Genomic DNA, 16862 nt, shown 5'->3' on the forward strand with positions numbered 1-16862 from the left:
GGTGCGCTGGCGACCCCGGCGAGCTGACCCCGGGGAGGGGGGGGGGGCTCGCTCTGGGTCCCCGCCAGGTTCCCCAGATGCTTCCACGACCGCGCGCGAGGGTGAGGCCCGCGGGAGGGGAGGGGAGGCGGCCCGTGCGCCGGACGAGGTGGGAAAACTTTGGAGCTTGGGGTGGGGGTGGGTCTCAGCTCCAGAGTCGGGTTTCTCAAAGTGGGCTCCGCTGCGCATCGGGCGCCCAAGTCATCTGAGGTGCTGGTTAAAACCGCCGGCTCCGGGGCCTGAGAGTCTCCTGAGTGAGAATCTCCAACGTGGCGCCTGGAGATCTGCATTTTTCGCCAGGCTCTGGGCTGATTCTGATGTACGCTCCTTTGACACCTCACCTGCCCCGGGGGTCAGAGGGAGGGCCGGGTGATGGCGGCCGTGGTTGGAGGTGAGGTGTTCAAAGCCGGAAACTCTGTGCAAGGTTGTGTGTTGTGTGCGTGCCCTTTTATGGAGGGAGTCCGTCTGGTGCTTCCTTCAGTCTCTTAAACGGTCTGGACCATCAAGGTGTCGAGAACTGCTGTCTCCTCTTTTTCTTACTCTCTCACCTCTGCGGAAGGTTCTTCGTGGTCATCAGGTGCAAAAAAGCAGAGGCGTGCCTGCAGGGAGGCCCCACGGCACAGTGCTGCTGGCCCCACCCTGCCCCTGCCAGGCCTAGCCCACAGGGATCAGACCCCCTGCCGTCTGATGGTGCTTGGGAAGCCAACCAGGGCCCTGCCAGAGAGAAGGCTAGGGCACTCGGGGGACCTTCCCTGGCACAGGGCACAGAGCATGCTGGGAGGCGGTGGTCGCTGCCCTGGTGTCATCTGTGGAGTGCAGGAGGGCTAGGAGTGGTGTGCGCTTGCCCCTGACCCAGGTGCTGGCTGATGCTTTCCTGGAGAGGACAGTGTGAGCGCTGGGCAAGCCCTCAGCTCCTTCCTCTGTCCTCTTGAGCCGAGAACACTCTGTCGAGAATTGGGAGAGTACAATGAGGGGGTGCAGAAACTCCAAACAGAGTGCAGGTATGGCGCAAAGGATGGTTCTTTTCCCTCTGTCAGCAGCCCTGGGTCTTGCCATAGGTGTTTGTGCCGCCAACCCCAAGTACCTGGAGGATGAAGCCTTGTATCTGCAGAGGCTTCCGTCTCCTTCAGATGCCCCGCTCCCAAATGCCCATCTGTGCCAGCAGAGAGCACTCAGTCTTTCTGGAAACTGGCTTCACAGGCCTGGGAGCAACACCTTCCCAACTTGCCTGGACCCTTTGTGTGTAGGATACAGCTGTGGGCCTCTCCAAAGAGCCCAGGCTGGGAAACACGGGGATGCCTGCAGGACTGCCAGGCAAGGGGGGCACCAGGGCTACTTGCGGCCCAGGCCCCTCCCTAGGGACCCTGGAGGCTCCACTCACCTGGAGGCAGACCACAGTCTGAGTTGGCAGGTTGAGGGTGTGTGGTTCGGGCAAATGCCATGTCAGTAGAGGAGGGTCCCAGCCAGTCCCTCACCTGGGGTCTGAAAGCCATGCTCTTCCTCTTCTGCAGAGACTTGGTTCCATCTTTCTTCTCCTTGCTCTTAATTAAAAAAAAAATCTTAAAAGATTTCATTTATTTGAGAGAGAGAGCAAGAGAGAGCACGAGCAGGGGGAAGGCATAGAGGGAGAGGGAGAAACAGTCTCCCCAGTGAACGGGGAGCTGATGTGGGGCTCGATCCCAGGACCCCGGGATCATGACCTGAGCCGAAGGCAGATGCTTCACTGACTGAGCCACCCAGGCGCCCCTTCCTCTTCATTTTTTACTCAACATTGCCCTCCTTCCTGGTTTGTTCTCTTTAGTGTATAATCTGCTCAAATCTCTTCCGTCTGTTTACGGAGAAAACTTTCATTTGCCCCCATCCCCTCTGGTCGCCAATGCCCCACCTCCCTCTTTCCTTTTCAGCTAAGGTTTTTGGAAACATATTTATTTAAGATGTTTACCTCGCCCACTCTGGCCGCACTATGTCATTGAAATGTCTCTGCCAGTGACCTAGTTGCTAAGTTCAGTGGCCACCTTTTTTTTTTTTTGAGAGAGAGCATGTGCAGTGGGGGGAGGGGCAAAGGGGGAGAAAGAATCTTTTTTTAAGATTCCATTTCTTTATTTGAGAGAGAGCATGAGTTGGGGGAAGGGCAGAGGGAGAGAGAATCTTTTTTTTTTTCTTTTTTTTTTAAGATATCATTTCTTTATTTGAGAGAGAGAATGAGAGCAAGTGGGGGGCAGGGGCAGAGAATGAGGTGGAAGCCCCACCTCGGGGCTCCATCCCAAGACTCTGGGATCATGACCCAAGCTGAAGGCAGACGCCCAACCGACTGAGCCACCCAGGCATCTGGAGAGAGAGAATCTTAAGCAGTCTCCTTCCCAGACCTGAGCCCAAGGCAGGGCTTGATCCCATGACCCTGAGATCATGACCTGAGCCAATATCAAGAGTCAGATGCTTAACTGACCGAGCCACCCCAGAGCCCCCAGTCTTCACCTTATTCGACTTTGAAGCAGTATCTCTTCCTGTTGCCTCTTTGAAACACTACTCCCTTGGCTTGTAAGGCATTACTCCCCTCTTAAGTTTCTTTCTTGAGGTCATCTGGGAGCTCCTTTTCTTACCCTCATCCTTTCCTTGTTGGTGTTACCCAGGGTGCGCCCCTGACCTCTTCCCAGGTGGTGTTATCTATACTCACGGCTTTGTCTGCCACTCACATGATGATGACTCCCAAGTTTCTCTTTCCGACTCAGAAGCTCGTAAGTTAACCTGTCACTGATTCCTTGATGCTGGCAGAAGACACGAGACTCCAGGGTCAGAGACACGGACTTTATACTCAGGCACACACAGCACATGGCATGAGCAGCAGCATGTTTGCATCAATCCCCCTTGCCTCTGAGTCCCACGGGGGCAGCACAGTGGGCCCAGATGCATGTTCTGCAGGCAGTGGGTTGGTATCACCGAGGAACACCAAGCTTGGGAATGCACTGCTCATACAGGAAGCAGTAAGCAAGCCTAGACAGAGACACCAGCTCATCTCTCAACGTTGCTCGCTACAAAGACAACACTGAGAAGTGGCCCAGGTCAAAAGGGGTCAGGGTCTTGCCCCCTTGGCACACAGAGCAAGATGCGGAGTGCAGAAGACCACTGGAGGGGACGCCTGGGTGGCTCAGTCAGCTGAGCGTCTGCCTTCGGCTTGGGCCCTGTGATCCCAGGGTCCTGGGATCGAGTCCTGCATCCGGCTCCTTGCTCGGCAGGGAGCCTGCTTCCCCCTCCGCCTGCTGCTCCCCCTGCTTGTGCTTTCTCTCTCTAATAAATAAATAAACTCTTAAAAAAAAAAAAAAAAAGACCACTGGAAGATTAGCTCTTCCAGCCGTAGGCACTTTGTACTCAACAAATGAGCACGTCCTCTTCCAGGTCTCCTTCCCCACCTGCCTACTACTCCTCTCTCTGCTTTCTGTTAGTTGCGGCCAGCCAGAGACCCTGGAGTCACTGTGGTCTCTGGTCTCTCTCAAGATCTACATCTGGTCAACCACATCCAGTTAATGAGGCCAAGGATGGTGGCTCTCATTGTGCACATTCACGGTGTGCTTGTTCTCGGGCTGTGTTCCTTGTGTATATCATGCTATGTCACCCTTTCGACAACTGTGAGGCCCATTTTATTGTCCTGATCTCACAGGTGAGGCAGTGGAAGCTCAGGTTACGATTGCTCACAGATAGTGCGGGGCAGGACTGGGATTCACGCTTAGGTCTGTCTGACTCGGAAGCCTGTGTTGTTAATATCACTTTATGTCATTGATCCAGCTGTTTAACCATGACATCCTACGGCCACTGCCTTGTTGAGGATCTGTCATTTTCCACCCCAATCAGTGGATAACAAGAGTCTTCTTTCTCACTTGTCTCCCCACCTCCAGTGTTGCTCTTTCTAATGTGTCTTCCATGCGGTAGCTGGAGCCATCGTTATAAAAGGAAACTAACTCTATCTCTCTCTCATCCTCTCTCCCCTCCTCAGTCATTCCTGTCACTTTCAGTCCAAACTACTGACCATGGCGTTCATGTCCCCCAGGTGCTACGCGGTCCTCATGCCCTTCGCTTCAGCCATCATCCCATATTACTTACAGCTCTCCAAAGATGTCTTATACTTTGCACATTTGCACATACAGCACCGTCTTCCTGGGACGTCTTCACCTCCTTAAGAGATGCCTAGTCACCCTGAAGATCCAGTGTGAATGCCTCCCATGCCCTCCTCTGTGTGATTCTAATTCCCTGCGAATACCACAGCCTATCTTGTACCTTGTTTCTACTGTTCATTGACCTGTGCGGTTCTGTCTGGAGCACCCTTCTTCATCTCCTCGTTGGTCTTATCCTTTAGACTAAACTTGGACGTCACTTCCTCAGGGATGGCGTCTGAGTTTCTCTGGCCTCCCACCAGCTAAAGTTAGGTGTCCATCTTTCGTGTTCTTCAAGTCCCACTGCCTGTGCCAGCCATCGCTGTAGTGACCTATAAGCACCCCAAGGGCAGGTTGCCCACCAGTGCCTACAGAGCACAGAGCCGGGCACATTGGAGGAGCTCACAAAATACTTGTTGAATGAAACAAAGGTACACATGGCCGCCTCCAATGTGTTAGCCTAGCGTCAGGAAGTCTGTACATGGCAGGCGCTCAATAAAATGATTGGATGAACCACAAAGAGCACTAAAATGCAGTGGGATTTGTTGTCACGGAAGCTACTGATGAGCCTCAGGAAATCAGTTTGCAGAGACTCAAGGAGCTTGTTCTTTCAAGAAACTTGTGAACGGGACTGCTGTTTGTTGTTGTTTTTTAAAGGGAGAGAGATCACTTTATTAAGAGAAGATCATGGAATTTATCCTTTCGGTCATCCTCTTTTATTTATTTTTAAAAAAGATTTTATTTATTTATTTGACAGAGAGAAAGACAGCCGGCAAAAGAGGGAACACAAGCAAGGGGAGTGGGAGAGGAAGAAGCAGGCTCCCAGCAGAGGAGCCCGATGCGGGGCTCGATCCCAGGACTCTAGGATCACGCCCTGAGCTGAAGGCAGATGCTTAACGACTGAGCCACCCAGGCTCCCCATATGATACCCCCTTTTAAAGAGAAGCTGAAGTTTAGATAAAATAAAGAATTTGGTGAATTTGTCCTTGACAGTAACTGGAATTCAAAACCGAGTTCACACTGCTTTAGAGAATATAGACATATTTTAAATACTTCTGTTTGAAAATGTTGTTGCCATGTAGTTGCTCTTTGTCTTTGAATCTGGGGGGAGGACGCAGGTAGGAGCATGGGACAGGAGGCAGGGGTGGGGGGGGCAGGTGCGAGACCCCTGGTAAGGTGGGTGGGAGGTGACACAGAATGGGTGTTCTTTTTTTTTTTTTTTTTTTTTTTTTCCCCAGTGACCTAGAAACTCCCTGGTAAAAAGCCAGGGGAGAAGGCAGGGCACCAGCGGTGGGACCGCAGTGACAGGAATGGGTCAGGGAGTTGTCTGGGACAGATGGAGGCAGAGTCATGGGGCTGGATGGACAGGTCGGCAGCCTTCTTGCATGAGATTTGCTCCAGCAGTTCCTGGCAGCTTAACACCAGAGCCAAGAAGGGAGGGATTAGAGTGACCGGTGTTGGGGTTTCTTAGGGCGAGTTAGGTGATGGGAGGTCCTGGAAGCAGTGACCTCTGGAATATTGTCGGGGAAGGAGAAGACGCTGGGAGTCCAGGGATGGGATACATCAACCAGGAATCCTCAACCTCGAGGAACCATCCGAGTGCCCCGGGGGGCTTGTTAAAACACAGATCCCCGAGCGCCACCCCCAGAGTCTCCGCTTCAGTAAATCAGGGCCAGGGGCATTTTAAATGAGCTCCCAGGGATACGGATGCTGCCAGTCAGGTGTGCATCTGGGGACCGCACTTTGAGAAGCGGTGGAGGAGCTGGGGCGCCAGCAGGAAGGAAGTAAAATTTTCTCTCCTGAGGTCTCATTAAGGCTGCAAAAGGGGACGGAACCATTTCTTGACTCTGAGGAATTTAGGGCGTCTCTGAAAGAACTGGCCCTGGGGAACCCTGGACGCACGCACCCACGCACCCACGCATGTGCGGCGACACGCATGTGCGGCGACACGCATGTGCGGCGACACGCATGCGCCAAAGGGGGCCCTGTCTCCGTTCATTTTCTTTCCAAGGAAGATCTTCGTCCTTGCTAGGGGGCCCAGGTAGCCTACTTCTCTCTCAGCAGCTTTCCCGACACCCGGTGCCTTCTTTCCGCGACCAGGTAAATGCGTTCCAGTCCCTGATGGTGACGCGGGCCGGGGACGAACGTGAACCCCTCCATGTTTGTCGGAAACCACCTCTGTGAGATCCCAAACATTCCACGAGCTCTTCTTAGGAACCTCGAAGCCCTGGGACACCTTGCCCGGCCCTTTTCCAGAAAGGATGCTCTTGGACGGTCAGGAACGCAGATGAGAGAAGTGGCCTCTGACGAGGAGGAGAGCCCGCGGCGGGGCAAGGGGCCAGGTCTCCGTTAGTTCCAAGTAGCCCCATGCAAACAGGACACCAGAGAGACACATCCACCTTGTGCCGCTGGGAACTGTGTACAAAGCTGACTTCATGCTTTTTTCCCTTTTAATTAAGATTTTATTTATTTATTTATTTATTTATTTGACACACAGAGAGAGGGAACACAAGCAGGGGGAGTGGGAGAGGGAGCAGGGAGCACGACTTGGAGCTCGATCCTAGGACCCTGAGATCATGACCTGAGCCCAAGGCAGACGCCTAACCGACTGAGCCACCCAGGTGCCTCTCCCTCTGCTTCTTTGTTTTTCCGTTGCCCCATGCATGGTTTGCTTTAATCTAGCTAGTTAGTTAGTTATGTAATCAGTGCCTGTGAACCCAAAACAGAAGGAAACCAAGCCAACCATTTCATGATTGGTTTCTTTTCCAGCCCTTTGTCCCAACTCCTATTTCCCGTGTTCATCATTCCCTGCTTTCCAATTTATATTATTAAAAAAAAATTTTTTTTTTTTTTTTTAGAGAGAGAGCACAAGCAGGGGGAGTGGCAGGTAGAAGGAGAAGCAGGCTCCCCCCAATGAGCAGGGAGCATGCCTTGGGACTCACTCCCAGGAACCTGGGACCATGACCCCAGCCGAAGGCAGATGCTTAACTGATTGAGCCACCCAGGCATCCCCCTCTTTTTATTATTTTAAACTTTGCTTGTATAATGGGCCATGTCAAACATACACGAAATGAGGGAGGCTAGTATACTGAACCCAAATGTCTCTGTTGTCCAGATTCTAACTTTTCAAATCATGCCCAATCTTGTTTTGCCCATTCCTTCTATTTCCACATCCTGGAGGAGGTTGTATTGCATTTATATGTGTTCTTAAAGATTTTTTTTAAATTTTATTTATTTATTCGACAGAGAGAGAGACAGCCAGCGAGAGAGGGAACACAAGCAGGGGGAGTGGGAGAGGAAGAAGCAGGCTCACAGCGGAGGAGCCTGACGTGGGGCTCGATCCCACAACGCCGGGATCACGCCCTGAGCCGAAGGCAGACGCCCAACCGCTGTGCCACCCAGGCGCCCCTGCATTTATATGTGTTCTTAAAGGGGTATTTTTCATTTCCATTGTCTTTAACTTTATAAAACAGTATGTAGCCCTACGTAATTCCCAGGGCTACTATTTTCACTTACGGTTACATAGTAAGCATCATCCTTGTTTTTTTTTTTTTTTTTAAGATTTTATTTATTTGACAGAGATAGAGACAGCCAGCGAGAGAGGGAACACAAGCAGGGGGAGTGGGAGAGGAAGAAGCAGGCTCACAGCGGAGGAGCCTGACGTGGGGCTCGATCCCACAACGCCGGGATCACGCCCTGAGCCGAAGGCAGACGCTTAACCGCTGTGCCACCCAGGTGCCCCTGGAGAGTGCTTTTATGAACGGGTCTTGTGGGTTCTTGTCATACACCCGGTATAGCCCTTCGAGTGAAACTGTTTAGCTTTAGGATTAATGCTGGCTTGTTTCCCGCCAAAGTGCTGCCCTACCCGCGGCACCATATGAAAGATCCCTCCCCTGATCTGTGTCTTCTTCTCTCCCATGCTGGTTATTGATAGGCATGTGCATTTTTTCCCCCAATTACTTTGCCAATTAAAATGGGATTTTGCTGGTGCCTTCATTTGCCTCTCCTCAATAACTGGTGTCCTAGTCAGCTTAGGCTGCCATCACAAAGTACCCTAGACTAGGTTTTGGACTTGCTGAGGACCTGTCTCCCCGCCCCTTTTTCCTGTTTCCCCCTTTTGGAATGGCGACGTCTATTCTGAGCCACCCAGCCCATGGCAGTTTGTTATGGCAGCCCGAGCTAAGATGTGTTGTTGACTATCTCTTCATTGGTTTACGGGCCCATGCATTTCTTGTTCTGTTAAACGCCTGTTCATGTGTTTTGTCCATTTTCTATTAGGTTGTTGTATTCATTTCCTATTTTTACTATAATGAATCACCACAAATTTGGTGGCCTAAAAGAACATAATTTTATTAAGTTCCAATTCTGGAGGTCAGACGTCTGACATGGGTCTTACGGGGCAAAATCAAGGTGTTGGCAGAGCTGTGTTCCTTCGGGGGGCTTAGGAGGAGTATCTGTGTCCTTTTGCAGCTTCTAGGGGCTGCCCACATTCCCTGGCTCATGCCACCCTTCCAGCAATCACATCACTTGGACGTCTGTTTCTGTTGTCCTATCTCCTCGCTCTCTGACCTTCCTACTTCCCTCTTACAAGGACTCCTGTGATTACGTCGGGCCCACCCAGATATTCCAGGATAATCTCCCCATCTCAAGATCCTTAACTTAATCCCATCTGCAGTGTCTTTGTCCTGTAAGGTAACATACTGAGCAGTTCTGGGGAACGGGGTGTGGACATCTTTGGGAGACCACTCTTCTGCCTGTGCTCTCTCATTGCGCTCTGTCCTTTCTCATGGATTGGTATAAGAAGAGCCAGGTAACACCACCAGGCAATAGAGGCCAGTCCCCACAAGGGGCCTGCACCGGGCTGCAACTCCCTGCCCCCTCTGTGGGGCACCTGTGGGTGTTTGAGGTGACACAGCAGAAAGTACCTCCAGAAAGACATCCACCACCCCAGACCCTCTATGAGCCAATCCCAGTTCTGAGGTGCCGGGAGACAAAGGCATGATCTATGCACCAGTCTTGAAAATCCAAACACCACTTCACTTCTTTCTGATGTATGTTATGATTTTCCAAGGCACTTCCCCATCCGTAATCTGTCTTGACTCTCAGTGCTGTCAGAGGCCGGGTGCAATGGCGTGACTGTGCTGGAAGCTCCCTAGCCAGTTGGAGACTAACAGATCCTAGGCTCTTAACCCCCAACCTGGGATTCTTCCCAGAAGCCTGGGCGTGTGGGGAAAGACCCATGTGACTTGTCACAGGGCCCTGTCCCAACCTTCCTTCTTAACCTGCCATCGTGGTACAGGTGGTGAGAGCTCCAGGGTTATGAGTCAGGGCTTGAATCACACAGGCCTGGTTGTAGCTTCCTGCTCAACCACTTACCAGCTGTGTGACCTCCAGTAGGTGGTTTAACCTCTCTGGGCTTTTGGTACCTGCCTAGCAAGTTCCCAGGTGATGCTGATGCTGCTGGTCTTTGGACCACTTTGAGAAGTATGCTCTATGTAAGTCATGGATTCTCCCTGAGTCTTTTTCTTCATCGGTAAAGTTCCCCTTCTCTCCTGGTTGATGTGATCCTCAAATGCGATAATGTATGGGAAAGCTCTTGGTAAAAATTTAAAAAGACACAAGAGGGAATTATCAACTGAATGATGTTTAATAATCACTGTTCACATGTGTGTTTCCTTCACAATTTACAAGAATGTGCACATATGACACTAGTGGCTGACTGCTGAGGAGCAGGGCTATTTAATTTCATTGACCCTACGTTTGTCTGACTCTCTGACCACGTGAGTGTTTGATAACCACTTGTGCTGGAAGGATGGATACTGCCTTGCCCTGCCTGGGAGAAACCTTGAGATCCACCCCTGTTGTTCACCCCACAGACAGAGGCTTGATGATGTTTCAAGTGTTTGTGGTTATTTTTGTCAACCATCATCTCCTCCCACTCCTCCCCAAGAAAGCTCTCCAGTGAGTCATCCGGGAGGCCCAGGAGGCAGTTGACGTTGCTGGGCTGGTATCTGGCCATTGAGCGGAAAGAGAAGTGATGTCTCCTTGGGCTTGCTTTGCAGAAAAAATTCCATGCGTTCATAGCCTCCTGGAAAGTCGATCTCTAGAATTTGTGTCTGTGATATACATTTGGTGTGTACATTTTTATTTGTATTCACTCAGAGATTCAACAAATATGTTGAATAGCTGTTATGTAGCAGACGTTGTTTTAGGCCCTGAGGATACAGTGACATTCTGGAAAACAAGGTCCCCCTTTCATGGAGTTCATGTGCGTATAATATTCATGGGACACATATTGAAAGCCTACTATGTGTCATGGAATTTATTTTATTTATTTTTTTAAAGATTTTATTTTACTTATTTGAGAGAGAGAGAGCATGAGTGGGGGGAGAGGCAGAGGGAGAAGCAGATTCCCTGCTGAGCAGGGAGCCCGATGTGGGGCTCGATCCCAGGACCCTGAGATCATGACCAGAGCTGAAGGCAGCCACTTAACTGACTGAGTCACCCAGGCGCCCCTGTGTCATGGAATTTATAGTCTGGCAGGGCGGACAGACTTGTAATCAGATACATAAAATAAAGTGTCACAGGGCCTCTGATGGAGATAAACTCAGGGTGGGGTGCAGTGAGTCACAAAGGAGGAAGAGGGGCCTGAAGAGGTGTTCCAATGAGCTGGTTTTTGTTTATTTATTTTTAGTCTAATTTAAATTTTTAAAAGATTTTATTTATTTGAGAAAGAGAGCAGGAGCAGCAAGGGGGGAGAGCAGAGGGAGAGGGAGAAGGGCTCAATGTGCGGCTCGACGTGGGGCTCAATCCCTGGACCCTGAGATAATGACCTGAGCCAAAGGCAGATGCTTAATCGGCTGAGCCAGCCAGGCGCCCCCCACCCCAGTGAACTGCTTTTTAAAGATGGGTGACAGGTGCCTGGCTGGCTCAGTTGGTGGAGCATACAGCCCTTCATCTCAGGGTTGTGAGTTCAAGTCCCATGTTGGGGTAGAGATTACTTAAAAAATAAAACTTTGAAGATGGGTGGAATTTTCCAGTTTGGCTAAGGGGAGGCATTCTGCAATGAGGAAGCTACATGCTGTAGCTTGGCACTTTAGGCACCTGCAGTGGTCCCATGGAGTGGAATATGAGTGCAAGGGATGGAGGGGAGGTTGGAGAGGTGGATGGGGGCCTGGCCACCAATCCTTAGGTGACAAGGATTTAGCACTTAATCCTGCAGTCAAGGTATTGGAAGTGTTGAAAAGTTCAAGTCAGAGAGAGAAATGACAGTGCTGTGTTGTGGGAAGAAAATTGTAGAGGAGGTATGGAGGTAGCTAATGGGAGTGCAGAACTAGAGGTAAGAAGATAGAGATGCAGGCTGGAACCGAGGCAAGGGTAGTCAGGATGGAGTGGTAGTGTTAGGTGCTGAGGACGCAGAATTGGCAGGACTTGGTTACAAGTCAGATGGTTGGCAGGGAATCGTTAAGGGAAAGAGAAGAAGCTGGAGGAGTAAGCAAGAGTGGGGAGAAAATGGCTCCTGTTCCACACCTGTTGAGCTTGGGATACATCTTGCAGAAGTGCAGGACCCCGATCTTACTGGACACATGCAGTCGAGAACATCCACATTTAGCAGTAACTGAACACACAGGTGAGTGGATGAGGTGATCTGAGATAAGAAAATGGACAAGGACAGGTCAGTGGGGCATTGTGCCATTTCATGTGCTGGAGGAGAAAGGGGAAGCTTTGAAGAGAATCTGAAGGCGATGTCAAAGAGGAAAACGGCAAACCTGTTAGGGTAGGCAGTTAGTTAGGTTCTAACAGGATACCTGGAGGCCAGCAATGAGGAAATCATGGCCAGCTTTCAGAAGGTCAGAGACCTGGAGGGGCAGCACTCCACAGGAAGCCAGATCAACCCAGGCAGCCCCAAGATGGCGGCTGCCCTGACAGGAACCCGCTGACCGAATAAGGAAGAAAAAGCATGAAACCCTGCATCTCCACCCTAAGTAATGAATATTCTGCCCCCTAGTTAACAAATGTCAATAAAAGATAGAAACCCAGTCCCCAGGGTGTACAGCTCACATTCTCTCTCTCCTATCTCTCTCTCTCCTTCCTCTCTCTCTCCCTCATTCGTCCTCGCATCTCAAAAGTGTACTTTTTGCTTTTATAAACTTTCCCACTTCTGTCACCTGTCTGCTGTGTTGTGCATCTGTCCTTGAGTTCTTTCTCGTGACTGGACCGAGAACCTTCAGTGACACCTTTGGGATGGGCTGGGCCAAGGCCCCAGGACCCCAGGGTCTCCCCAGTCTACCCTGCAACAAAATTAGGAAGAAGCAGGGATTAGGACAATTGCTCTGTGGAAGCCAACAAAGGAGAAAGTCCCAGATAGGAAAGAGCAGTCACTGGTGGCAAATGCTGCTGACAGGTCAACAAGAGGACTTGGAACTTTGGCTTTCAGAGAGTGACTTGAGCCCCTGCCCATAAATAAGTATTTATGGAATGTATGGAAGAAATTTGGGAGGAGAAACTATGAACACCGTCTCTGAAGAGGGGCCACTGTCATCAGTTTATGTCTCTCTACTCTTGACTCCTGTTTTACCAGGAATCCCCTTCTCTCCAGTTATCACTGAAACAACGAAACACAGTGGGAAATCACACTGGAATTTGGAGAAAGCTGCATTGGTCTCAGAGACTTCAAGGAGCTTCTGCAAGGGTTGACACAAGCAGGAACATATTTAAAGAAGTGTCCACAGACGCTTAAGTCACCACATGGGGAGAAAAAGTGGAAGGGACCCTCAGGGAAACGCGGCATGCTGCAAGCTTTGGCAAAAGGTGCTCTCTCTCAAACACATCACCAGCAGGGGTCACACCAGGCACGGTCCTGAAGGTAAGGGACAAGGTGGGGACCGAGACAGATACCATCCTGGTCCTCAGGGAGCTTACATTCTAGTAGGAGAGATGGACAACAAGCAAGTGCGATAAATGCCAGGAACAAAATAAACAAGGATGAGCCCGTAGAAAGTGGAGAGGAATTAACTGAGATATATGGTAGTCGGTTTATCTTGCTGAAAAATTCCCAACTCTAACACACAGAGGATTTCAGGAGCCATCATGTTTTATGATTTGTCACGTCTCGCACAGAGAAATTTCTCCTGTCATGTTTTGGACAACCCTCGCTGCCAATGGTAGGAGTGGTGGGGCAGGGATTGGGGGAACAGAATTGTGTGAAATGCTCACACCCTGAGGCTACACCCTGATTCCCTGGCTCAGAGCAGCAGGGATCAGAGGCAAGATGCGCCACTGGGAAGATTTCGATTCAAGAGAATGTGCATATGGCTGTGGTTTCTGTCAGAGCAACACCCAGTCCTCACTTCTGATAACATTCTGCTGGGCCACAGCAGGAATGCTCCACCCACATCCCTCCTGGGGGATTTTTCAAACGTAACTGAAGTCACACAGAGCTGGGATCATAACAGTTTACTCCCAGAATCAGTGCTGCACCGAGCAAAGCAAGGGCCCCTCAACAGTGGGCTTTGACACATGCAGCCCTACCAGTTAGAAGAGGAGGAACCCCAAGCTAACTTTAGGGGCAAAGATCCCTACCATTTTGGCCCCATTACGGAGGTCTCAGCTCCCCAGGCCACCTAGGGCCAAAATGGGCTTTTGGGAAATGGCTGTTTGTTAGATAGGCTGAATAAGCAACCATGACAAAAAGACCCAAAGATATGTATTGGCTCAAACACAAGAAAAGTTTCTCATTCACATAACAGGCTGCAGCGTGTGCTCTTAGTTGATGGGTGGCTCTTTCCCATACGGTGATTCGGGGACCCAGGATCCAATATGTGTTCTAACATAGCCTAGTGGTCATCTACATCTTGCCGGCAGAAGGGGAAAGACAATTCTTCGAAACCTCAGCCTGCAATCTCCGCAGGTCACGTTCTATTGGTGAGAACTAGTCACATGGTCCTACTGAACTGCAAAGGAGGCTGGGAAGTGTAGTCTAACCTTGCACTTTGCTCTAATCCCCATGACTACAAAAAGAGAGAATGATTTTGGTGGGCAGAAAAGTTTGACTTTCTGAGAGGACTAAATGCTAGGCATTCCAGTGTTTGGATTCTAATTCTAGACCAAAATTTTTTAATTTTGACACCATCACTGTTTGAGAATGCATAATTCTTTGGGGGTGGGAGGGAGGCTGCCCCATGTTTCGTAGGGTGTTCAGCAGCATTCCTGGCCTCTCCCCGCCTGATGCCCGTAGCACCCCTTCCCCACTTCTCCCAGCCCCGATCATGATATCAAAAATAACTCCAGACATTGCCAAGTATCTCTGGGGCAAAAATCATCCCCAACTGAGAACCATTGTTCCAGACAATGAGAGCAAGGGTCAGAATCTTCTGTCAACCAGGACGAAATGCAGCGAAATAACCTGCCCACACTTTGTCACTTGGAAAGCTCATGGAGTTGCTGCTAGATTTTGCTCACAAAATTGACAGAAGCTTAGCTGAGGTGCTGACTTGAAGTTGCAGAGCGAACTGAGCGATACAAACCCCAGCCCTCAGACTCTCCGGGCCCAGGATGCGAATCATGCCGGAGATCCTGCAGGTGCTTGTCACACCCGCACACAGAGACATGCTCTGTTAAGTCTCTTCACTTCACTCAATACAGATCTCAAAACCATACCAGCTTGTTTGCAAGAACACACTTTCTGAGTTAGTTGGTGTAGATTCTCTGAAATTTCTGTGAGAAATAGGGTTTGGTTGCTTTTTGTGGTTATTTTTTGGGGGGGTATCTTGCCTAATATGAGACAATGTGTGTAAGCATCTAGAAAGTTCTTTTTTTTAAGGTTTTATTTATTTGTCAGAAAGAGAGTGAGAGAGCAGCAGGCAGAGGGAGAAGCAGGCTCCCTGCTGAGCAAGGAGCCCAATGTGGGACTTGATCCCAGGATCCTGGGATCATGACCTGAGCCGAAGGCAGACTGAGCCACCCAGGCGTCCCTTTCTGGCAAGTTCTTGTTCTGTATGGACAGGGCGAACAAGAGGGAGATGCCCAAGAAGGATATTTGTTTTCACGAAATGGGTCGTCCTGGAAATACTGGTGAGAGTTCCTTGCAGCCCGGTAAAAACAGGAAGTACTATCATCCAGCAAAGCACTAAGGGTGCCAATATACCAATAGTTTGTTTTACTTCTAGAAACCCAACAGTGATGTTCTGACTTCTTGGGAAATAGCTTTTCTGGCTACAGCTGATGGGTCTTCCTTCACATTCCATGGGGATCTTTGGGCCGAGCTTCAGGGTTTGGGCTGTAGTCCCCGACAGTGAGCTCTAGCTTTTTGTGTAGCTGGCGGCATGAAGTATTCATTTCCTGATTCGCTGGCAGTGTGCAAGGTGCTTGAACACCAAGCGACGATGGTCATGTCTTTTTAATTTCAAAGCTGCTCAGTTAAGATGAGATACAAGGCCGTAATCAATAAAGCTCAATGTGAAACCCCGTGAGAGAGAGGAATAGAGAAATGTTCTCTGGGGCTGGAGTGGCCCAAAGGAACAGGTTTATGTCAGACTGAGATTTGTGCGCAAATAGCTAAGTATTCCTTCCGACGATAAGCAATCTGGGTCTGAAAAAGCATTTGAAGATTCACAGACCCATGTGTATCATTCTTTCTGAGCAGGCCTGAAAGCACGCGACTTCTGGCTGTTTACCAGTTGCTAGGTAGTCTGGAGACAACAATGAACAAATAGGATCACTGATCTGTTGCTACGTGATTGTTCTTATTCCAGTGTGATCCGGCAGGTCTCCTGCTCGGCACTTCCCAGTGCCTACAAGTGAGTGTCCAAACACCTCTCCAGGCCCAGAAGCCCGCTGTGGCTCCTTCCTGAGCCCTGTCTGGCTGCTGGTGCAGACCTTCTCTGCCACCAGAACCAGCAGAGCCAAGTGCAAGGCCACGGAATACATCAGGGCATGTCAGGCCCCCAGCGTTGCTCAGATGTCTCCCTCCCAAACCCCAAAAGCTTGATGGCTACTTTTTTGGGGTTTCAGGATTCAGGTCACATGTTACACTTTCTAGAAAGCCTCCTTGACTTTCACTGCGGCCGCCCAAGAAGAATTGGCCACTCGCTCCCCTGTGCGAGTCACGTCATCCATAGGCCTTTGTCGCCCAGAATCTGTTTGCCCTGGATTTCACACATTGTGTAGATGTCTGACTTGCCTCTCCTCTGAGGGCAGGGCCAGTGTCTAACTAGCTCTTCCTGGGAGCAAGCGTGCCTAACAGAGGATCTCGAGAATGGTCAATACAAGTTTATTGAACAGAGAAATGAACAGAAATTTCTGTCATGTGGCTTTTTTTTTTAATTGTAGCGAAATACACATAACATACAATTTACCCTCTTAGTCACCATCCGCCTCCAGAACTCTTTTCATCTTGTAAAACCCAAACTCTGCACTCCTTGAGCACAAACCCCCCATTCCTCTCCCCTCTCAGCTTCTGGCAACCACCTTTCTACTGTTTGTCTCTGTGAATCTGACAGATCCGTATTCCAGGTACCTCGTATAAGTGGAATCATATTCTATTGTCTCTTTGCGAGTGGCTTCTTTCACTGAGCACAATGTCCCCAGGGCTCATGTGCGTTGTATCATGTGTCAGCATTTCCTTCCTTTTAAAGGCTGAATGATATTGCACTGTGTGGACATACCACATTGTGTTTA

Source organism: Ursus arctos, unplaced genomic scaffold, assembly GCF_023065955.2.
Source record: "Ursus arctos isolate Adak ecotype North America unplaced genomic scaffold, UrsArc2.0 scaffold_14, whole genome shotgun sequence".
Classification (NCBI taxonomy): domain Eukaryota; kingdom Metazoa; phylum Chordata; class Mammalia; order Carnivora; family Ursidae; genus Ursus; species Ursus arctos.